Here is a 22,764-nt window from a genome sequence, read left to right on the forward strand (position 1 = left end):
TGATTACTGTGCAGAAAAGGAAACCAGGGGTTAAACCTTAGTGGAACCCATGTCTGGTTAGATCATTTACGTTCATAATTACTTTCCGTCACCACAATGGAGTGTGTCTGGTTGTTCATTATGGGAAAAGTGATTTGCTGTGGTGTCCACATGGAGAAGGCTGTATGACTCATAGGTTGGGGCCCAGATTAGGGAATGCCAAGTCCTGGATAGGGCTGATTCAGCCTGAGATGTTGCCACTCTTCCTGACAAAGCTTTAACACTCATAGGTAAGAAACATGTGCACTCAATTAGCACATAGAAGATAGATGGATGATTCTCTCAGCAAGTCGCACTCATCAATAGCAATGGAAGCTGCCATTTGCGTAGTACTCACTACATGCATCTATTCTGTCTGTCTAGACACAATTCACTGCCACTTTAAAGATGATGAAATGGAGGATTATAGGAATGAAGTCAAGCTTGTAGGTAACAGAGCCAGATGTCAAACTCTGTCATGCAGGATTCTCGAGTAGGGGCTTCCCAAGAGGAACCTGGCTGACTCTTTGAGAGTCTAAACTTCCACTGGTTCTGACTAGGCTCTATACTGAGGCTTTCCTTAAGGATGATCAGATTGCTTTACTCAAAGGACCTATGTCTGTATTGGGCCAGTTATCCTTGCCCTATATGTCAGCTCTCAATCTTCAACTGAAATATTACATTTATTTGTGCAGGGTTGTAAGTTCATGACGACTTCTGGATTTTTCCAAGAAAGCTGACCACACAAAGAAAAATCTTCAGGAAAATGTGGATTCAGAATAACTCAGCTTTTACACGTGAAATCTCACACACATTTTTAGATTCCTGGAAGATCCTAAGATGAAAAGAAGAGATATGAAAACTTACATTGATTCCACCAAAACACAAGCTCACATGTCAATGCACTAAAGTACCATAATGGTTTGACGCTAAGACAGTATTCAAAAGCTTTGATGGCAGAGCCCAAAAAATAAAAGTAGCTACAATTGGCTCGTATGCATAGTATACAAGATGTGTTCAGTGAAGTATAGTAATTGTTTGTCATTCTTTAAAAGATAGACAGGTATTAGCTTTTATCTTCTGCAGGTGAGCCAAGAGACTTCTTAAAATAATTCAGTTTCCATATAAGACTCTAACCCCCAAGAGTCCCACACACCCATTTTGCATGGAGGGCAGATTCCACCTTTGCCCATAGGCATCAAGTTCTCCTGGACCAACTTGAAACCCACTTCTACAGAATCATGGGAGCAATGTGTCTTCAAACCAGAGGATAGAATCAAGCTCTTGTTAATGATATGGAAGACTGGAGGGAAAAAACAAATGCACAAGAATTTTCATAAGAAGAACTTAGGCCTAACCTGTGATGGAATTTATTTCTTCCCATCCACTCTGGGGCTGCTAGGAGCCACTGTGGCTGGCTGATGTAGAGATATTCTCCACCAAGCCATCTCCAGTGGCCTCAGATATGCACTCACAGAAACAAGTTGCATGCACAGGGTGCTATGGTGGCCTGAGATTGTAGCGACTGTGCATTGAGAGACACTAGAAGTCGAAAAAATGGCAGGCAGGGGTGTCTTGCAGTCACATGTCCCAGATTCACATCTGCTTAGAATATTTTTAGCTCAACACATTTCTTGTCACTGAAACTGAGCATGAGCTGTCACATACAATTCAAGATAGGGCAAGACTTGACTCTGTTTCCTATTTTTCAGCAGCTAAAGGCCCACACTTCAGAACTCATTTGGGTGATTATAGGAACAATGAAGTCATGACAATTTCATCATCGGGAAGGCCTGCCATGTCTTGTAAGTGATTTGATATTTACATAGATCAGGCTTGGAAAATAATGAACTCTCAGGAAAGATATGGACACACCTCCCTACGTCACAGAGAAGAAAATGCTAATTGCAAGGAAGAAACCAAAGTAACACGTCCCCAAAGTTGCTCTGTGGAAGCCCAAATGTAGCTACCTTTCATGAAAAGATAATGGATGCATATCATAGCGTCATTTTAGAGATCCTCAGACTACATTAGCAAACAAAAGGCTCTGAAGTCCAGCAATTATAAAACCTTCACGGCAGGATTTCCTACAAGTCTTTGCTCATGAAAAATTTTTGTTGTTGTTGTTCAAGGAACACCTATTACCTGGAATGACTTCTAGGAAATGCTGGCCAACAAAATGGCTTGTGTTGTTGCAGAGGTCCAGAAAAACATTTTCTCCTAATTTGCAAGTCCTTAGAGATGACTCCAAAACAAAAGTCCTGCTTAATAGATTCTATCTGGGAATAACTAGTTCACACTGATTTTCAGAGAAAGAGCTGAGAGGCTGGAGTTAAATCACACTCAAAAATAAAAGAGATCCCACTTTTGGGTATATCCCAAAGGAATTGAAATTGGTATATCAAAGAGATAGCTGCACGTTACAGTTCATTCCAGCATTATTCACATTAGCTAAGATATGGAATCAACCTAAGTGCCCATCAACAAATAAATGGATAAAAGAAATGTGGTCTATATAAACAAAGGAATACTATCAGCCTTTTAGAAATAGTAAATTCTGTAATGTGCAATAACATGGATGAACTTGGAGGATATTATGCTAAGTGAAATAAGCTAGGTAAAGAAAGACAAATACTGCATGATCCCACTTGTATGTGGAATCTAAGAAAGTTGAGTCCAAAGAAGCAGAGAGTGGAATGTTGGTGACCAGAGACTGGGGAGGGATGTGGGTGGGGAAAAGGGAGATATCGATCAATGGGTACAAAGTTTCAGTTAGACAGGAGAAATAAGCTTTAGTGATCTATTGCACAAAATGGTGACTATAATTTTTTAAATGCATCGTATGTTTCAAAATTGCTAAAAGGATAGATTTTCAATGTTTTACCAAACAAAAAAATACATATGTGAGGTGCCAGACTTGGTAATGAGACTCATTTAGTTATTTCACAAGGTGGCCATATCAAAATATCATATCATGCCTTATACATATATACAATTAGTATTCGTAAATTAAAATAAATTTTAAAAATAAAGGAATGCCTAAAATACGAAAGAGAAGTTCTGAACTTTCTTGTGATTGCCATTCAAGTTCCTATCTCAGAAAGGAAGTCAAAACTCCAGGTAGAAGGCCAGCTGTGACCTTCAGAAAGTTCTAAGCAGGGCCTTGGTCACTGACCTTGGTTCTAAAGTTGGAAGAATAAGTTTCTAAGTCCTTTTTCCTTTCTTAACTGCAGTGTGACCTCAAACAACATCCTTAACCTCCTCAACCCTCCCCATCCTGACCTGTAAAACGAGAAAAGTACAGTAATACCAGCAGCATCTACTTGTCTGATTCTCATGTGGATAAAAGGAGGCAACAGATGGGGAGTTCTAAGCCTGTTGTTAGCATCCATCCAATCCATGGTGGCTATTAGGACAACTGGCCATTTGGGTTACTCACCAGTGTTCCCATAGCAAACTGCACTGAAACACTTTTAATGGTGAAATTTCATTATTTTTTTTCCTGGGCAATGAAGAAGGTGGCAGTCAAAGTGAAGGGAAGAGGGGTTGCAAGACGTGGAGGTAGTGGTGGCAACTCTGGAGAGGAAAGGAACATGGCCAAGAAGTTGGGATTTGTGCTAAATCAAGAAGGAAGAACCCAAAAGCAGCCCAGAGACTTCACAGCCACGTAAGAAAAATACAGGGGGCCAGGCACGATGCCTCATGCCTGTAATCCCAGCACTTTGGGAGGCTGAGGTGGGTGGATCACGAGGTCAGGAGTTTGAGAGCAGCCTGACCAACACGATGAAACCGTGTCTCTACTGAAAATACAAAAATTAGTCGGGCATGGTGGCCCACACCTGTAATTCCAGCTACTTGGGAGGCTGAGGCAGAAGAATCCAGGAGGCAGAGGTTGCAGTGAGCAGAGATTGCACCACTGTACTCCAGACTGGGCGACAGAGTGAGACTCCATCTCAAAAAAAAAAAAAAAAAAAGGACGTGACTATTGCCAAAACCAACTTGTAAAACATCACCATGAAATGTCACCAAGCTACCTACAAGATGCTGGGCATACCTTCAGGGGAAGGAAGAAACAACTATGCAACTTTCAGTTGCTTCATTTTTCTCTTGCATTTCTAGTCCAGGTTTGGTTTTGGTTTTCTGTTATTGTTATTGTTGTTGTTTTGCATTCCAAAAATAAAAATAAAAAACAAAAAACATTGCTATTATCCGGGCCTACAGGTTTTTCAAGAATATGTAGTCTGTTCATTACTTACATTACATGGGGACTGGGCATGCAGCCTGAATGAAAGGAGTATTCACCTCTGCTCAGAGCCAACAAGGGATGCTCAGATGGGCACTTGTGGGGTAGGTCGGGGCTTCACTTGTGTGTGAGTTTTCCAAGCTGCTGTAACAAATGATGAAAAACTGGGTGCCTTTAAACAAGAGATGGAACTGAAGTGTCAGGAGCCCGTGCTCCTGCTGAAGTCCCCAGGGGAGAATCCACCCCAGCCTCCTCCAGCTTCTGGTGCTCCTGGCCTCCTTCAACTCTAGGCAGCATCACTCAAGAACACGATGAAAATAGTATTATCAGACCCATTTTACAAATTAGGAAATTAGAGTCCATATTGATTAAGCAATTTGTAAAAATGTGCATAGATGTTTAATGGTGGGAGTGGAATTTGAATCCACGCCTGAGTGGCTTTAAAGTTCATATGCCTAAGCACTAGTCCAGCTGTTCTCAAACTTAAATATGCATAATAACAACTTGGGGGAATTGATTCAACATAGGTTTCCAGCCTCAGAGGATTTGAATCACTGGTGTGGACTGGAGCTTGAGGATGTTCGTTTTAGCAAGGAAGGTGATCTTGGTGTGATTCTTCAGAATTACACTCTGTACAGAAAGTTACACTGCATCCTAAGCTCACGCCCAAAGTAGGGTAACCAGCTGTCTTAGTTTGCACACAGAAAGTCTCTCACGCCAGGGAAACTGGGATAGCTGGTCACCTCACAGGCCTCACTCGAGCCTACACAATCCACTTTTAGCACAGTGCCTGGCACATGGTGGACCCTTGAAAAATATTTGGGGAATGAATGAAGGAAGGAAGGAATACAGCTCCCAGTGGAAGCCTAGGGTTGACTGGCTTGGCTTCCCTGCAGCAAGAGATCTGAGGAAAACTTCAAGGGCTAACTCAGAGGGACAGCTTTGCCTGCTGCCCTGAGGAGTTGGTCACAGCCCTGGAAAAAGTGGTACCTCATCATGTTCCCATTTGTGCTGACGTGTGCAGGCGACACTTGTCCTTAATGCAAAAAGAAAGGAGAAGAAGGCAGGAGTAAATCTCTTCTGTCATGATTACTCTTCCTGCCTTTTCACTGTCCTTTCCCTAAACCCTCAACCCTCCCCTTCCCATTCTGCAGAGAGATCTGTCTACTGAGGAGTGGGAATTGAGGGAGGGACCCTGGCATTGGGAGACTGAATTCCGTTCACATTCTGCCTCTGACCCACTGGTGCTTCTTCTTGGCAAATCAGTGAAATCTATTGGGACCTGAGAAATGGCACTAAAAAGCTATGGGAATTAAGCTCCTTTCTTGATTATCTCACAAGGCTGGCCTGTGGTATGTGCATGTGGACAGGACTATGCTAAACAAGGAAGGCTCAGATAATAAAGTGCAGTTATTTTAAACATCCATTCATTCATCATTCCCCAACACAGTGGGTGACTTGAAGGCCCTGTTCAGAGCTAAGGCCAGCACTAGGCTTCTGGAATCTTACTAGTTTAGAACTTTTGATCCTTGAGGAAGACTAGCATGTAACAGATAATCACATATACCAGGATACATAATTATGATCATGACATCATGACGTGTGCTACAGAAAAAAAAGAAGACAGTTTCATCAGACCACATAATATGGGGACCTGACCCAGTCTTGTGGTTTATGGAAGATTTCCCTGAGGAAATAACATTAAGGTGAGGTCACAGATTGAGTTGGAGTTCGCCAGCTGAAGAAAGGGTGGAATGGCATTCTTAGACAAGGGAACAGCAGGTGCAAACACATTGCTATAACGGATGGCAAAGTTTTCAATCCATCAATCTTTTTTCTCTTTCCCCTCTTGCTCCCTCTCTACCTCCTTGTCTTTTTCTCTCCTTCTCCATATCATTCTTACGTCTTTCTTCTTTTACTTCTAATGTGGTTAATATACATTCATCTGCTTGCTCTTGGTGTCGTTAAACAGATAATATTCCTGGGTCCCCAATTTGCATAAACGCTGTGGTGGACTTTCCTTCCAAATTTCCATCTCTAAGCATGCCCCCACATAAACACTGGCATTCAGTGGTGTGGAAAAAAAAAAAAAAATACAAGGCCACAAAAAACTCCTCATTCCACTGAGTTTTGCATTACATTGCAAATCACTCAGACATGATTTCTGGTACTGACCTTGCACCAGCTTCGAGGTGTCTTGGGCTGCTGGTGGATCCTGAGGTCTTCAGGTGGGCAAGGCAGCCACAGTTGAGTTGGTTCAGCTTGCAGATTTGGTAAAGAGCTTGGAAGACATTTCCCTGGGAGTGGAAACAAGTGGCATCCTTCCAGGAGAAACAGAACTCTTTTCACGTCGTTCGCTCTGATTCGCGCTACATTAAAATAAACCTTCAGTGTCAGCTTCTGGTGCGAGCCTCAGGACTCTTCTAAATGTATCGTCTTCACAAAGGCATTTTCACTGTTAATCAACAGAGCGCCATGGATTTGACGCTCTGGTATTGGAGTACAGGTTTTGCAGTTATTTATTTACCGAGAGGGAAACAACAGTGGTTCCATTTGCCACTCCTAAATTTATTGTCAGTCCCTCTGTGTGGTGTAAAATTGTTAGTCGTCTTCAACAGCTCTCAGAAATAAGCATTCCAAATATATTCGCCTACTGTACAAAGATGTGCTGATGCCACTCCTTGCAATTTTGCCAGAGAGGATGGGAAATAGTAGATGTAACTGGTAGGAAATGAATCTTGGGAAGAAAACAAAAACCTAGGACTTTTGCAAAGCCTATGAAATAGCAGGAATTGCAAAGGTGCTTCCTAGCATAGCCTACTTAAAAATGGCCAGGTTAATCACTACAGGCATAAAGGACAGGAGAAGGAGCGTTCCCATATTAACACAGTGGGAAAGGGCAAGAGGATGAACTTTCTGTGTAAGATGGCCCCAACCACCAATGGTCAACCAATGGGCCCACCAGTTCTTCCATCTGCATCCACTACCTGGCAACTCATACCCTTCTCTCTTCTCTGCCAAAAGAAAGAAAAATACTCTGACATTGGCCAGAGAATAGGAATTGTGTAAACTCAAGCAATTTGGAAGTCCCCAAACCTTTCTGCCTGAGGGAGAAACTTCCCGAAAACAAACAGGAAGTGGAACAGGGGTTTGCAACTATTTTACCACCCAAGTCAAAGATGTGCTGGAGTGCGAGTGCCACAGGTCACAGGAACTGATTGGAAAGATCTCTTCCCAACTCAGCATTCTGTAACCTCTTAACAGAGGCGTGAAATCGGCCATGATTACCAATCAGGACTAAGCTAATTTATCAGCACACTTCTGCCTAACATCTACAGTTATCCACTTCCTACCCCTAGATTACATATCTATTTATTCATTCATTTAATTCATATATAATGAGTCCTTATTATGTGCCAGCACTCTGGAATAGGAAATCCAGTCCCCATTTTATACATGTAAAAGCTGAAGTTCAGAGAAGCGAGATGACTTGTCCAGAAACACTTAGTGCCAGCCCTCTCCCAGGCACTAGGAAAACAGGATGAAAAAGACCAATTAGGTCCTTGCCTACATGGAGTTTAGATACCGTCCACTTTAAAATCTGTGTTTATTATACAATTATTCGTTTATTTTTCATTGTTAAGAAACGGCATGAAGGCATGTAGAAGAGACCAGTGGAACTTCCGATCAATTGAAAGAAACTATGTGGTCACAATGAGCGAAAGTCCTGTCACAAAAAGTAAAAGCGTTTTATATGATCTTGTGGGTGTTGCAGATGTCTAAGCGTGTGTCTGATTTTCGTTCGTTTTGCCAGTCACCCAAAAGAGTCATAGATAAGCCCTGGGGGTAGAACTCCCAGTTCCCATTTTATACATGTGAAATGGGAGTGGTTACGCCTTTAAGACGTGGGAAGTGCCAATATCACATCTTTAGGAAGTGGAATAGGAATACTGATTGACACCTGAGACCCCCCAAATGAGGCTACATATGCCCAGATGCTTTGTAAATAAAAAAGCGTTTTATAATGTCACCACTGATCGCCATAATTATTAGTGGCTGGCATTGTTATTACTACCGCATAAAAGCATAAATAATACCAAACCTGAACCTGAGCTTAGCTTTCTAGAAGAAAGAACCAATGTTAAATTTTTAGGTGTTGTTGCCTCCAGAGCAGCCCTCCAGAGAATTTCCTGGGGTGGTAGGGAGGGGATGGGGGAGAAAGCGGGTTAGAAAGCCAGGATTTTCTGAGGGCCAATGTTCTGCAGTGTCTGAGATGATAAGCAGACGGAGATTCCATTAGCTCCACTGATCCAGCATTGGGCTTTAGCCAACAGCAGACCCATCACGAGACCCCGGGCCAAAGATGAGCAACAGCTGCTGGAAACCGAGGCTTCTCTCCCCATCCACACAGTAAAACCACTCTTCCTAGCGAAACAAAATGTTCTCATTTAAAATTATTTATTTAGTTTTTAAAGAAAGCCATGCGAGGCATTAAAGTTGTGCTGAAGCTGGTTGTGTTCAAAAACTCCAAATGATAACAAATGTTTTTATTTTATTTTATTTTCCAAACCATACGGATGTGCCAGCTCAACGCATCACCACTTGTTTATGCCAGAGCAGCTGTCGGCACCCTGATAATGCTATATAGCATCACTCAAGCGCAGATTGCCAAACCAATGGAAATCATCTCACACATTGAAAAAATAAAAATAAAAATAAAACCCCACTTTAAATAAGATTCCAACTGTAAACTTCTGCAAGAAAGAGGGTCGGGTAGAGGGGTGCGGAAATCCTATAAGCAGTCTTAAAATTCAGTATTGTTTTAACCAGGATAAAGTGTGACTCGTCTGGTTAATCACAACTAGTATTTGACCTTTACAAAGGTACAATTTATGTTTCATGGCCAAGTACAATTTTGTGTTTTCTTTTTTTAATTATAACACTATGATTCAGAAGTCAGCCGCAAGAACAGAGTTTGGAAACTTGATTCCCTATAGGTTTTAGGCACTTTTTATGTATTTATTTGTTTTGACCATGAAAAAATAACCACTCATGACAGGGGTAAATTGCCAAAGACACACATCTCGGCCTGGTGTCCTAGAATCACCCGAAACCTTTATTAAAGTCAGTTCACATGTCCAGCCCCTGCGTCCTACACAGATGAGAGTAAGTTAAGCAGAGGATTACACTACAAGGAAAAGTCCTCCAGCTGGAAGGAAGCGAGCTCTGAAAAAACACACAGAACGTTGTGCTTCTGTTTGGCCTCTGTGAGCCAAAATTCTACCTGCTGCAACTTCCTTTATTGTCAATGTTTCATGCTGCAGACAGCTAGCAGGGGACTAGAAAGAAACAGGAATAGAAGTCATAGGCACAGCCCTCCAATGCGGGAGGCACTATGCATGATCTCATTCAATCCCTGACTTCAGCGAGATAAGCAAGATTATGACCATTTTACAGATGCAGGAATGGAGGCCTAGAGTGGAGAAGTCACTTGTCCAGGGTTGTTGTGAGTTGAACTATATCACCCAAAATGTGTGTTGAAGTCCTAACCACTAGTACCTGTGAATGTGACCTTGTTTGGAAATAGGGTCTTCGCAGATATAATCACGATCCAAGTTAAGATAAGATTGTACTGGAATAAGGTGGGCCCTCAACCCAATGTGGCTGGTGTCCTTATAAGAAAAGGAGAAGAGGGGCCGGACGCGGTGGCTCAAGCCTGTAATCCCAGCACTTTGGGAGGCCAAGATGGGCAGATCACGAGGTCAGGAGATCGAGACCATCCTGGCCAATACAGTGAAACCCCGTCTCTACTAAAAAATACCCAAAAAAACTAGCTGGGTGAGGTGGCAGGCACCTGTAGTCCCAGCTACTCGGGAGGCTGAGGCAGGAGAATGGCGTGAACCCAGGAGGCGGAGCTTGCAGTGAGCTGAGATCCGGCCACTGCACTCCAGCCTGGGCAAGAGAGCAAGACTCCGCCTCAAAAAAAAAAAAAAAAAGAAAGAAAAGAAAAGGAGAAGAGACACACACACAGAGGCAAATGTCATGTGAGATACGGATATGTACAGAAAAAAGAGGATGGAAGGACACATGTGAACACCATGTGACAATGGAGGCAGAGGTTGGAGCAATGTGTCTACAAGCCAAGGAAAGCCAAGGATTGTTGGCAACCACCAGAAGCTAAGAGAAAGGCGTGAAACAGACCTTCCTCTAGAGACCTCACTGAGAGTGTGACCCTGCCGGCACCTTGATTTCAGACTTCCAGCCTCTAAGCTGTGAGAGAATAAATTCCTGCTGTTTTAAGCCACCTCATTTGTGGTAATTTGTTATGGCAGCCCTAGGAGATTAATACAAGGTGTTAATATGGTTCAGACATCTTACAATGACTGGATATCTTTTGCTCAAAATGAGAAAGAGAAACACTCTTGGCTGGGAGCAGTGGCTCACACCTATAATCTTAACACTTTGGGAGGCCGAGGCAGGAGAACCACTTGAGCTCAGGAGTTCAAGACTAGTCTGGGCTGCACAGTGAGACCCAGTATTTGCAATTTTTTTTTAATCAGCTGGGCATGGTGGTACACTCCTATAGTCCCAGCTACTCAGGAGGCTGAGGCAGAAGGACACTTTGAGCCCAGGAGTTTGAGGCTGCAGTGAGCCATGATCCCACCACTGCACTCCAGTCTGAATGACAGAGTGTGACCCTGTCTCAAATAAATAAATAAATAAATAAATAAATAAAATACAGAGAGATAGAGAGAAGCAATTTCTATGCAGGAATTTTGGTGCATTTCAAAGAATTTCAAAGATAAAGGAGAAATATATGACAGGGAATGGCAGAACTGGGAAGCCTTCTCCATAGCTCTGTTCATGACTCAGTATTGAATGCCTTCTCCACGACACATGTCTCACCAGGTATTGAGGATTCAGAGCTGAGTCCATAGGCCCTGTCTTGGAGAGCTTAGCATTCAGTTTATAATGCTGAGTAATACTGGAAATGCCAGTGATGGATTTTACAATGCAGCGAGGTACTGGAGGCATTCTCATCAGAGAACTCACCTTTGCATTAGACTTAAAAGGATGAACAAGATAGTGCATGATGGAGAAGGCACAGAAAATTGCCAAGCAGATGGAGCTCTTTGAGCAAAGGCCTAAAAGCAGAAGGTTGCCAGGTTTAGTAACAAAAGAAAACAAAATTACAGAATTCCAAGCTAAGTTTGAATTTCAGATAAATAATGAGTTTTTTTTTCAGTATAAGCATTTGTTATGCAATATTTGGGACATGACTTATACTAAAACAGTATTCATTGTTTATCTGAAATTCAAATTTAATTTGGCATGCTATATTTTCTCTGGCAATCTGATTGAAGCATGAACAGGAGAATTGTGTCCAGAGAACCACTAAGGGTTCCATATAACAGGGGGGAAGAAAAAAAAAAAACTGAGCAAAGGGCTGGCAGGAAAAGAATCTGAAACAGCATGGGGAGACCTGGTCTTGAAAAGGTTTCCATGCCATGCTATGGCAGTCCACAGACGACATTGTGGTTAAGAACCTGAACTGTGGTGCCAGAATGCTTGGGTTTGAACATCACCTTCACTGTTTACTCATGATATAAACTGGATCCTCGGTTTACCCATCTGAAAATTAGTGATAAAATAACATCCAATCCACAGCATTGCTCTGGCAAGTAAATGAATGGGTACATAGTAAGCATTCGTCCATGCTAACTGCTATTATTGGCACTGGACACACGCTCATGTATAAAAGCAAGAAACAAATGCTACTATCCAAAACCAGATGTTATCAGAGGTTGGTAGACAAATATTGAGAGCACATACTGTGTACTTGGGATACAAATGTTTATGATAAATTCCTTGCTCTCCAGAGGTATGCGTGTGTTTGGCTACAAATTACCTAGAATACCAACTATGACAGTGGGTTCAATTATTTTTAAAGTACTTGTTACCAGCTATTATTTGTTGGTCACTGTCTACCTACCATCTCCATAGTCAAACGCAATGAAGTCTATCAACTCTGAGAAGCTCTTTACAAAATTATCTGGTTTAATTCTCATAAAAATCCAGTGATGTTGGCATCATTATCCCCAATTTATTCATGAGCTATCCAAGAATGGAGGTGGAATTGCAACAATAGGAGCTTGGATGTCAAACGTCAATGCAGGCAGGAGCTGAAGACATCTTATGAATAGAATGGGGGATGTTTAAGGCAGTATTTGATGGGAATGTAGAATTAGATCAGGTGACAGGAAGGGTGGCGATTGAGGAACAACTGCAAGGAAAAATCCCTGGCAGTGATTCACGAATTGGGGTGGTGAGGCAACATTGAGGAGAAACGTTGATTGACGCAGAAGCCATGTGTTAGCAAAGAGAAGCCTGGCATCTTCACAGGAGGGTCTCCATTGGCAGGGTGAGCGGTTTTCTGTGGCTCTGGTGATCTGCTGCAGGTTTTACAGAGAGGACAGTCAGACAGGATGCCTGAGATGGTTCTAAATGACAATCTGGAAGGAGGGTGGGAGCCAGAAAAGTCAACCTCTTGCCCAGACTCATCCCTGGACAATGGCTTGCTCAGGTTGATTTATTTCTCTGGAACCAGTCTAGCCAGTTTGGGTGCTCTGGATTCACTAGCAGTGAGCCAAACCTGGGGATGCCCAAGGCTTGATATATCTGCTTGCCCTCCTCTCAAGGGACGTGACATCATCCAAGCACCAGCATGGGTCATTTTGATAATGCACTATCTGGCCTCATTTGACAAGAAAAATCCTACCAAGGAGAAATCGCACCCCAGTCCAGGGGCCTCTGAGTAGTGGGTTTAAGGAATGAAGAACCATTTTGCTCACATGAGAAATATGTGGGTCTCTTCAAAGGCGAAATGGTTTGAGGAGGAGAGCGTTCTTTGAAATCTCAACATTTAGTTAGCAAACAAGGTTTACTCCTCATTGCATGTTGCAGTTCAGATTTTTTTCCTGGGTTTAAGACTTAAACCAATTAGTGTGAACACATAAATCTCCATGTTTTCAACATGTTTATTGAGTGTCTATTTTGTGTTAGTTTATTGAGCATCGATTTTATGTCAGGCACTATGTTCGACTTTTACACACTCTTTGAACATTAGTACATTCTCACTTAATCCTAACGGCACCAAGTGTTATCTCTATTTCATAGATAAGAAAACTAAGATTCAGAGAAGTTAAGGGACTCCTCCATGGTCAACTAAGTGATAGGGCACAAACCTTGAATACAGGTCTCTTGACCCTAACTCTTATCTTTTTACCCACTTTTTATCTTTCCAAAGGATTAAAAGACAAATAGTGTTCTTTATTTTCTAGATGATGAAAGAAGAGAACCATTGCCTGATTTTTTATTGACTCAGAGAGAGAAAAAACCGTCTCAGAATATCCTGCTCTTGTGAACTCTACCAACTTAGAGATTCTTCCTGAAATATTCCTATTGCCAAACACACAACACACATACACACACACACAACTGAAGCTATAACAACATCTTTACTCTTTAAAAGGGTCCTGGAAACAGCTTGAAATCAAAGATGCAAATCTTTTAATACTTTGTCCTAAGAAAATATCGTGGGTAAAAATCATGGCAATGGATTTCAGGTAGTGAAGTTAACAGGTGTCTCTTACTCTACATAGTAATTTTTTTTGCTAGAAGTTGCATGTAAATTGATTGTTGCTTAATTCAATGTGATTTAAAATTCACTTGCAAAACTTTAATTGAAATTAGTTCTACAGCATCTTGGTTTATAAGATGAATAGTCCTTTTGTAATCTGTGCATTTACAAATTGTGATTCCTTTAAATTGTGTTATAGGAAAGCTGTGACTATCTATCTGCTAGAGAGGTTGATAATTTCTTTGTTTTCCTCTTCTTGGAAACAACTCTAACTTAAAATTGGTCAATCTCAAAACATTGAGAGATGTAAGTCCTCTAAGTCTCCATGAGACACTTAATATAAACTCTTGTAAAAAAAAAATTCACCTGCAGTTAGGTATAGACATTTCAAGTTCTTGGGTCTTAGCGTTCCCATCTAAAAAAAATAGACTAAATATTCTTCTCATTAACTTATGTATCTGGCAAATGCTCTCACATCTCCCAGGCTCTCGAAGTCAGAGTTTCTGGATACAGAAGTATAACATAGCCTAGAAATGATGAAGAGACTCCTTTTCACACACACGAAAAATGATAAATTCTAACTAGGAAAAAGAAATGATAATAAACAGATTACTGGAGCCACCTGGTTTGTAGAACTTTTATTATTCAGACAAGAAAGTCAAGCTGCATAGAATTTACTCATTAGGGTCCTTACTGAAGACTTAAGCTGCACCCAGAGAGGGCCAAAGAGTCCACGAAAATAGCAGCCATTCAAAGATCATCTCCTTTCATGACAAAAGCGCTCATTAAATCAGGTGCAACAGCAATGTATCTCGACATAATAAAGGCCATATATGACAAGCCACACCTAGCATCATGTTCAACGGTGCAAAGCTAGAAGCTTTTCCCCTCTAAGATCAGGAAAAGACAAGGATGCCCATGGTCACCACTGCTATTCAATGTCGTACTGGAAGTTGTAGCCAGAACAGTTACGCAGGAGAAAGAAATAAAAGGCATTCAAATCAGAAAGAAAGAAGTACAATTGTCTCTGTCTGCAGAGGAGCAATAATTTGGGGTGGTAGTGCTAATGGCGATGATGGTGATAATACTGCTGATGGCAGTAGTGGTCATGGTGATGGTGATGATGGTAATAATAGCAGTTATGGCAATGATGATGGTGACGACGATGGTGGTGGTGGTAGTGATGGTGATGGTACTGGTAATAGTGATAATGACGGTGGTAATGATGATGGTGGTAGTGGTGGTGGTGATGATGATGGTGGCAATGATGGTGGCGATGATGGTGGCTGTGGTGGTGGGGATGGTGATGGTAGTTATAATAGTAGGTGTGGCAATGGTGCTGGTGAGCATGGCAGTGGTTGTGGTGGTGGTGATGGTGGTAGTAATCATGGTGATGGTGGTAGTGATGGTGGTGATGGCGATGGTGGTAGAAACAGTAGTTGTGGCAATGATGATAGTGAGCATGATGGTGTTTGTGGTAGTAATGGTGATGGTGATAGTGGTGGTGGTGATGGCAGCAATAGTAGTTGTAGCAACGATGCTGGTGATGTTAATAGTGGCGGTGGTGATGGTGATGGTAGTAACAACAGTAGTTGTAGAAATGATTGTGGTGATGATAATGGTGGCGATGATAATGACGGTGATAGTTATTGTGGTGGTGATGTCAGCGGTGACGTTAGTGGTGGAGGAAATGACATGGAAACTGTTATTTCAATAGTCTTGGAACTAATACATACTCTCATTCACTGCCCTTGATTCATCTTCCACTCTCCCAACACTCAACCTCTAACCAGCATGCTTCTCTTGGTGTCTCCATACAACTATCCCCCTGATATAAGTCTATCTTATCATCTCCCTTTCTCGCTATTCCTCTTTTCAAATCTAATTCTCCAACCAGAGACCTCTCTCATCTGCCCGCACTGAGTCCAGATACTTTATTAGTGCCTCTGTATTTCTGCCATGTGCATGAGTTTTTCTTCTCCTTTTACTCTTTTGGAATGACTTCATTCATTCTACCATCTTTTATTTACTTTCAGACCTGTCTTATATGGACACCATCATATTGGAGCAGTCCTCTTCTTTTAAATGGTCTCCAAAATTATTTGGCTATATGGTGTTTCTTTGGAATAAGTCCTAAAATGGTGAAATGTTTTCTCTTTCTGAAACTTAATGTCTGTTGTAAAGGCCTTTATGCACTCCTAAAAGCTCCCCTCTCCTGTTCCAGAAGGCATCTGGACTGGTTTAGTCCACCTGTCCTGATATTGTGCTAAGAAACTATTACTGCATTGCATATTCTCCTTCATGTTTTCTTTTCTAAATAAATAACTGAACCAATTAGAGAATCCTAGCTCCTCCAGTACATGCAAAATGCCCTTTCTACTCTCTTCTATTAACTGAAGTTTCTTTGGCCTTGGGTCTTCTCTTATGTCATAAGTTTATACCAATACTCTGTGAATCTAGGTTTAGCATATACAGTTGTTGTCTATGCTGCACTGTGATCTTGCATATAGTAGATTCTCCTCATCCAAATATCACTTTTAAGGATGTCTGTTGGAATAAGAAGTCATTGGGTGACTGAATGAGCAAACACTGACTCAGTGCTATAGACCTAGCACAATGGTCAGCATCTACTGGGCACTCAATATTTGTTCACAGACTGACTGATTGACTGAATGAATGAATGAAAATGAGGAACTGAGAAAGAATGAGAAGACATGTTCCAACCATTCTCCTTGAGATGATCAGAAAAATTGTCACAAAGGAAGTAAGGCGATTTGCTTTTGGTGGCTAGAATTTGGATTGACAAAGATGAAATGGATAAGGTGATAGGTTCCCTAGGAGGAACAAACAGGATATGATGGTGGAGGTAAGAAGCAAGTCTCATCTCTTTCCATGAGAATATTTCCAAAGATAATCTCCTTTTCCTCCTCTTCTTTCTTCCTCTTCTTGGATAATGGCTCTTTACACTTCTTTTTTTTTTTTTTTTTGCCTTTTATGTATTTATGTATGATTGTTTTAACTTTTATTTTAGGTTCAGGTGCTTATGTGCAGGTTTGTAATATAGGTAAAATACTGGTGGTGGGGTTTGGTGTACATACTATGTTGTCACCCAGGTGATAAGCATAGTACCCAATAGGTAGCTTTTTAATCCTCACCCTCCTCCCACCTTCCACCCTCAAGTAGGGACTGGTGTCTGTTGTTCCCTTCTTAGTGTCCATGTGTACTCAATGTTTAGCACCCACTTTTAAGTGAGAATATGAAGAATTTGGTTTTCTGTTCCTATGTTAGTTTGTTTAGAATAATGGCCTCCAGTTCCATCCACGTTACCACAAAGGACATAACCTTTTTCTCTTTTTATGGCTGCATAGTATTTTATGGCATATATGTGCCACATTTTATTTATCCTCTAATCAACTCATGCAAGGCCACTGACTGCTAGAAGGTACCTGGAGTGAGTGAGGTGGCTGTAGCCACTTTCCCGTGGTTTCTCACAATCCACCAGGACTCAGCCCTCACTTGCCTGGGCCATGCACAGTGGTTCTCAGTGTCCACTGTCAGTGTTTTATATTCCCACAGTCTCTGGCCCTATTAGAATGGTGACAAAACCTCCACTGCTGGTTCCAGGCGGTGGCCCCTTTTTGGTTCCTATCACATTGCTAAGTTCTAGAAGAACACGAAAACCCTGGCAGAGAACACTTCTCTTTACAGGCTGAGGGAGCAGAAGTTGGGGAGCAGATTTGCTTATCACTCAGCAAGGCAACAAGGAAAGAGCTTTGCTGTCTGTTCAGACCGAACGCACCCAACTCATACTGTCACACTGCAAGTTTATCTCCCCAACTAGATGTACATTCCTTAGAAGCAAGGACTGTGTTTCATTCAACTCTGTACTCCCACAATGTCTAACACATGGTTTGAAAACAGTAAATATTTATAAGAACAAATTGGTGAAAGCTTATCCCTTAAGCCGGCCTGAAATGAGTCATCATCAATGGTGCTTATGATGATACAGTACTTGAGACTACAAGCTTTGGACCCAGAGGGACCAGGGGTTATGTCCTGATTCTGATCCTGTTGAATGACCTTGACCTTGACAAGTGATTACAATTTTAAGTGTCAGCTCCCTCATCCACGCGGTAAACACACCAGAACCTACCTTACAGGGTCAGATGAGGATTAGATAAGACAATATACTTAAAACGCCAAATAGCACCTAACATATGTCAAATGTTTAGTAAATATGACCCACAATTATTCCTTACATTATGGCTTACATATATAAAGTATAATCCAGAAATACCTATAATAAGGGTCATTCCCCTGTTCAACTTCACAAAGATGCTGAAGATCAAGGTGATCTAAGATGACAGACCCAGCAGAAGTGGAGGTCCCAAATGATGATCTTGAGACCTCTCAGATAAGCAGAGGTGCAGGGAAAGGTAAAGCACATGGAGATGAGATCTGAAAAAAAATAAGAAAATTAGGCCCCTCTTAAATTACCTCTACCCAGCATTAATCACAATGGATGCAGCATAAGGTCTATTTTTACACCAACACTAGAGGTCACAGGCAGTGGACATTTTGTATTTTTTTTTCTACTTCTCAAATTACTCAGGACTCAAAGTGGAAAAGATGACCTGTTGGTTTGCTGATGGGATATTTTAGGCAAAGTCATGGGGCACTGACTTTTCTCTTCTCAGGACAAAGTAAAGTGATGCTTTGTCAACCACCTGGCCAATTTTGCTGCTGTCAACAGTGGATCCTAATAACATGGTCGGCAAAGTAGGTTGGGGCCTCCTGTGTGATCTACTTTAGCTCCTCGGTTTCCTATACAGACTGTCTCCATTGATCAGATATAATCGAATAATGGCTGAAATTCTGCATCTCCATGGGCCCTATAGGCCATTTCTTTATGACATGACCAAATTGGCCATAGCGCATTCAATTTGTTTTAATGGCCAACACAGATGCAATTAAGCGGATTGACTGTGCAGCGATCCAAATTGTCCATTAAGAAGGTGGCCGAAATAACTGGACCAAAATCATGTACCCCCCATCCACTTATTTTGGGATGTCTAGACTTGGCCGCACCTTTAATTTTCTTAAAACCCCCGTTAACTAGCTCTGTTTAATGTTGATGCTACAGTGTTCTTGAGAATGAAATGAAGCAGGTTTGAAAAAATAAAAAGAGATTTTTAGGATGATTCTAAACCTTCTGATCTGAGTGAAGTAAAAGGAAGTAAGCACCTCATTCGAGCTCTGAAGATTTACAAGGATATGAGAAATTAAATGCATTGGTGCAGATTGCTACTAATACTCATTTTATGAGGAGGGATTTATCTTCTCACATTAGCAGCCCCCAAGGTTGTGATCTGTCTCTATAATATGTACCTGCATTTGAACAATTGACAATTGACTTCATCTGTTCCTACTTTGCTAATTTAATCTGTGAAGAATAACTACTCTTGCAGGAATTTTAAAGATGAAAAACACATCCATTATATTATTGAATACAATTGATCTTTGAGTACCTGTGTATGGTTAGATATATGCATTTGATTCCTTTGTACAACTATCAGACAGTCTATATAGGAAGTCTCATTTATTAGGTAGAGGTAGAATGTGTCTGCTAAGATATTTTCAACTAGATATTTAGCAGTACAGGACCAGTTATTGCTAACAGAAGTAGGCAAAAAAAAAAAAAAAAAAAGAATACAATCAATCTGATCTATCTTGAACTTTCATGTTTAAAGTCTCTATTTTCCATTTCAGTGAGCATTTTTCTTTTATATATGTGTCATCAATAGTCATGGGCAAAATCAAAAAAGAGACACATCAAAATAGAGTAACTAGCAAATAAATAAAAGCATCTCAGCTGTCTTCCAAGCAATATATTTCTCCCATCATTTGCTAAAATTACTGGTATTTTAAATCGATACTGTGTTTTTTGACTTTGAAAATACATTTTCACTACAGTCTCGTTTTATTCTCCAGGACTTCTTCTAAGTCAGGTGTGGCTATCCCCATTTGGCTGATGAGGGAAGCACAGCAAAACCGAGGGACTTACCAAGGTTACATGGTAATTAGTGGCAAATGGAGGAACTAGGGCTGCTGCCTCAGAGCCTTGGTCCCCCTCCTGAGAAGGCAAAGGATGATCTGCAGTCACACTGACAATCTAGACCCAATTCTCTTATAGACTCGGAGGAGGATGGCTCATCTCAACCATAACATCCCCAGGGTCGCAGTTCTCTCGATTCCAAGCAATTTTCTCAAAAGCAATATAGTGTCATGGTTAAAAGTGAAGTATCTGGATTTGAATCATATCTTCATTTTTCTTGGACATAAACTAAAGATAACAATAGCACCTACCTCATAGTGTTATTCTATACTATCTCCTGACTGGGTTTATGAGTTCTCTCCTGTTGACCAGTCTATACTGATTGGGCCACTATGACTACCTAGTATTCAGTAAATATTTGTTGAATGAATAAATGAGAAATAAACAAGATGACAATATCAACTGCCTGTCATATAGTCTTAAATACTCTATAAATGTTCACTATTACTAATAAAAGTCTTTGTAATAGATTATACTAGAAAGACAGAGCCTTAGTTTCTTCATCTCTAAAATGGGCTAAATAATATTGCTCTTTTAGGGTTGTCAGAACTATTTTAGACAGATCCATACAGGGTGCCTGGTATGGTATTTAGTCTTAGTGCTGCTGAGCTGTTATTACTATTGTTGGTGGTGGTGGTTATTTACAAACTTTGGGACTCCTCTAAGATTTTGCATATGTAAAGCAAGTGAAAGTGGAAAAGAAGCAATTGAAAAAGGCTATTAGTCACTGGGCAAAATCAAAGGAGAGAGGCATCAAAATAGATAGCTAGCAAATAAATAAATATATCTCAACTGTCTTTCAAGCAATATATTTCTCCCACCATTTGCTAAAATTTTTAGTATCTTAAATTGATACTGTATTTTTTTGACTTTCAAAATACATTTTCACTGTAGTCTCATTTTATTCTCCAGGACTTCTAAGTGTTCACCATATATCAGACATTTATGTGCAACACAATAACTAGCCTATGTGGAAAATATCTGATTTACAGGTTATAGAAGCTGAGGCTCAGCCCTGTGCAAGGTCATGGCTGATGGAATTTGGGTGCCATTGTGCTTTTCTCCAAAATCTTTGATTTTTTTGAACTATATGTCCCTCAACTAGTGCTCTTGCCCTTCCTCACACTGAAGCATATTCCTCTCTAGGAATGTAATGCAGAGGCAAACTTTGAGAGCAGAGGCCAAGTGAGGCTATTGTAGCTGCTCCCCCATTGGTTTGAGGGTAAGGCAAGGACTAGCATCAAATATCTGATATACAGCAGGGGCACAGTAAATACCTGCTGGATGATTAATAAATTCCTCCTTATCTGGGGAGAAGATCAGAGGGGCAGAAGTCTCAGGGCTTTCTCACCTGCCTTGGGTCTCAGGCAAACCCAAGAGGCTCCACGAGAACTCAAGACCACAGTGGATCTCGGTCACACTATTGCTACTGCAAACATTTTTCAGGATATATCTCATATATTCTCTCAATTTAGAAAGAGAGATTTGTTTAGTGGCCCTACATTAATACCTTCCCTTCTGCTCTACCCCACAGCTCCCGCGTTCAACAGGCCCCCAGTAGTCCCCATTTGTAACACACGGCAAATTTAATGATACTTGGGAAACATGAACCACCTCCTCAACTCTTCTATTTTTTTACAGCGACACAATTAGCCAGATGACGAAGCTCTTTAAAATGAAAGAAAACACTAAAAAAAATTGATTTTTTCTACAGAGCCATAATATTAAATGTATCATTCCAAACTGAAGTGGGGACTAATTTAGAAGCGATGCATAAATCTAAAACTATCTGAGTACGGCGACATTTTTTTTTAAAAAAGCCTAACAAAAAATTATATATGTGGAAGCTTGTCTATCATTAAATTACTTGGTTTGGATTTCCACTAATAAAATATAAGGACTTGTTACTATATTAGGCAAGTCACTCCCATTATTAATTTGTTAGATAAATGGCTCCTCTATCTTGGAACTTTAAATGAAATGGAATTCACTAATCTTAATTGCTTTGCCTTCTACTGGAACTTTTTCCCATTAGTTCAGCATGATTTTTTTTTCTTCTCTTTTCCACTTGAAGAGGGGAGCCTTCTTCAACTTAAAGCCTTAGGGTATACTTTATGGGTTTATTAATTATCAGGTATTCATTCAAAGGGGTTAATTAAGCAATAACTTTCTATTGACTGCAGTATACAAAGAATAAAAGGCTTGACTTCACCTGCTGATTAAACACCTAGTGGCCGTGCCTTCATGTTCCTCCCTGTGGTTAGGTGAAATAAAAATCTTTGACCAGTTCTGGTCATGGGTTGCAAGGCCACTCAGGAGGACAGTTACAACCAGTTTGTATTTACAACTCAAGCTACCTTGAGATTGCCGAGAAAGAGAAAGAACTTCTGCTTCTTGGGGTTTCCAAGGAGAAATTTTGTCCCTAGCATCTTTGCTAAGAATCACCATTTTTCTCTGCAGCATGCTTTTCAGCAACGGAAGGTGAAGGATGATTTCCTTCCCTGTCTCTGGGGAGTTTCATACAATTAAAACAAGTCAACATCATAAACCCACAGGGGTGGTGGCAGTTTACACACCTATCTTGGAATTTTTTGAGATCATTTCAACTTCAGGGCACATCTAAGCTTCATGCCTAGTGGTTGCAATTCTCCAAATCAAACTAGTGACAGAGGCATATCATACTTTCAAGGAAGATGGGCTCTTTGAAGACTGACCAATAACTTGCCAAACAAGGGAGGAAGGAGATGA

The 22,764-nt window shown here is 40.9% G+C and overlaps 1 long non-coding RNA gene across 1 annotated transcript in view; it reads right to left on the reverse strand.

Moving 5' to 3' along the window:
* Positions 1–2,935: 2,935 nt before the first annotated feature.
* LOC105546798 overlaps positions 2,936–22,764 on the reverse strand; it is a 92,690-nt gene continuing 72,861 nt past the window's right edge. The window contains exons 3-6 of the long non-coding RNA XR_001007144.1: positions 6,437–6,630; positions 5,252–5,297; positions 4,321–4,560; positions 2,936–3,594 (exon numbers count right to left, since the gene is read on the reverse strand). This is a non-coding gene — a long non-coding RNA (uncharacterized LOC105546798). The remainder of the gene's footprint in view (positions 3,595–4,320; positions 4,561–5,251; positions 5,298–6,436; positions 6,631–22,764) is intronic.

This window comes from Mandrillus leucophaeus, unplaced genomic scaffold (assembly GCF_000951045.1).
Source record: "Mandrillus leucophaeus isolate KB7577 unplaced genomic scaffold, Mleu.le_1.0 Scaffold37, whole genome shotgun sequence".
NCBI classification, from domain to species: Eukaryota; Metazoa; Chordata; class Mammalia; order Primates; family Cercopithecidae; genus Mandrillus; species Mandrillus leucophaeus.